This window comes from Microplitis demolitor, chromosome 8 (genome assembly GCF_026212275.2).
Source record: "Microplitis demolitor isolate Queensland-Clemson2020A chromosome 8, iyMicDemo2.1a, whole genome shotgun sequence".
Lineage (NCBI taxonomy): Eukaryota > Metazoa > Arthropoda > Insecta > Hymenoptera > Braconidae > Microplitis > Microplitis demolitor.
In genome coordinates, this window is record NC_068552.1 from 613092 (window position 1) to 615658 (window position 2567).

General features: G+C 25.6%; 1 long non-coding RNA gene across 1 annotated transcript; it reads left to right on the top strand.

Annotated features, from left to right (window-relative positions):
- Positions 1 to 686: 686 nt before the first annotated feature.
- On the top strand, positions 687 to 2351 carry LOC103576223 (uncharacterized). The gene is made up of 3 exons (XR_549353.2): positions 687 to 919; positions 995 to 1255; positions 1367 to 2351. It is a non-coding gene; the product is annotated as an uncharacterized LOC103576223 (long non-coding RNA).
- The last annotated feature ends 216 nt before the right edge of the window (positions 2352 to 2567 follow it).

The window sequence follows — 2567 nt, forward strand, 5'->3', positions numbered from 1 at the left end:
TTAATATAATTAATTATATACGTAAGTTTAAAAGTTAATACATGTATTATATATATTTATAATCATATATGTAAACTTATAAGTTAGCATATATATGTATTACATATATTGATAATTATATATGTAAATTTGTAAGCTAGCACACATATATATTGTGAACACAATGTTTGAATCTTATAACAGAGAGAGAAAGACAGAAAAGAATTGATTTTATTTATTCTTACATATATGGAGAGACTTATATGGTTCTATATATCGAAAAATATACAAAAATTTATAAATTTAATACATGGTATATATCGTGGCATATAATGATGAATTATATGTATTCTTATTTGTTTCCATATATAAAGAACACTATTTTTTAAATATATTAAAATTATGTTTTCAAATATATAAATAATATATTGAAGTTATACGAAAATATATGAAATCATATAAGAGAAAAAATATATAAAAATATAATAAAATCGACCAAAATTTATATATATTTCTATATAAGATTTCATGTATTGTCACATATATTTATATCTGTAAGATATACTTTTGAATATATGTTTACCATATATGATATTTTCATGCGGGATATCTCGACTATACACACTAGTAAATATTTTACACCAAATGTAACAAAGTTTGTCTCGCTAAATGGTTCAAGTGACCACTTGAGCAGTAATCGTATTAAGTGTAGGTTAAGAGTGGCTGTCAACACTACAGTCGATTAGTAGATATAACGAGCCCTACTGTTCTAAATATTATATCATTCAGGTCGAAGCCCAAAAGTCGAAGCTTCATGGGAGTCATTGTAAAGTTGACTTGATCATCTCTGACTATGCAGATAAATAATTTACAAGTAATTAAAGCAATTAAGTAAAATTTTTGCAAGTCATCTCACATCAGTTAATTTTCAAGTGTTAAGGTTTGTTTCAGTGTATTTATTTTGGGAATAAATATTAAGTACATTGCAAGTACAAGGTTTGTTTTTTTTCCACAGATTGTTTTATGATGAAAAAGGCAGTCGAAGACTAAACAGCCAGCCAGTTGATAAGCTTGTTATGTTGAAATAAATATCTTAAAGCATATACAGTTTATAATATGTATATTTTTGTTTTGGTGGTGTATATTTTACTAAGCGTACAAGCGGAGGAAGAAATATCATAATAAAAATTTCAAAAAACCCGGGTTGAATAATACGATCTGTTATGAATTAATGTCGAAATTTAAACTAATGTTAATTAAATAGTTATTGTTTATGGTTTGTAAAAGTTTGTTTACCATGCTCCATATTTAGACTCTATTAAATCCTTATTCATCATTATTTAAATTTTGTGTTTAAGTTTAATAGAAATTTTTTTTTTTTTTTCAGCCAAAAAACTGCTGATAAGGCCCAGGTATTAGTGAACACCGGGTTTAAAATTAGCTGAGAAAAAATGCCTGATACTTAACCTCAAAAATCAGAAAATGAAGAATGCGAAGCTTTATAGGCGTCAATTCTTGTCAATTTATATGACGATATAGAATTGAATTATAATAAAGTTTTGCAGCTGCATTGCAGTGATAGATACTTGACAGCTTACATTGAAATTACGACAAATATTATTTATATAAAAATAAGGCAAGATTTTGTTACTTTTTTTCATTACAATGCCGAGTTGATAAGACACGTTTTTTCTCAATAATATTTATGAGACGAGATTGACAACTTTACTCGAGTAAGTGAAGGTCTCGCAATTCGATATTTTCTTGAGTTCTTGTCACAGGCTGTACAGGTTTGTGCAACATTGTAGCTACAATTTGCCTGTTAGTGTACAGTCTAAATCGAAAATTAGCACTTTATTACGTACTACCTCGCAGGTGATTAAGTTATGCAAAAATTACGAATCATGTATAACGTAATAACGAGTTATCTTATCATATAAATCTTTTCAAAATTTATTAATGCAATATTTTACTTATTAATTTATGCAATCAAATTGTCAATTTTAAGATAATTCTATTTACCCCTGTACGGAATGAAAAGCGGGGTATAATTTGCCTACAACTAGTTACTTCACTTGTTCTATTCTATGATTCTCGTAATCTAACTCTCCCGAATGTTTTTTATCATTCCAAATATACGGAAAAAAATGATGTTCAAAATTTTAATCGTAGTTTATTTTTGACTTAAAGTTTGTATATTCGATACTAATATCAAAACAGGATCACTATATATATTACAAAATGGTTATTATTTATATTAAAATTTGATGCACAGAAGAGCAAAATTTGTAATTTCGTATATTAAAATTAATATGAAAAAGAATTGATAAATTGCTATCTAGTTATTACTATTCAAATAAACAGAAAAATTTTAAAAATGAAGAACCGAAAAATTAGTAAACGTACATATTAATATATAAAGATCTAGTATACGAATTTTTCATTTTATTATTTACCACTTATTCGATATATGTATATAATAAATTAATTTATAATAACGAATAAATAACATTTCATATTAATTATTAGTCAATGGAATAGAATTTATAAAATAAGAGTTGAAAATTTTGGGTATTTTTATGAGCAAC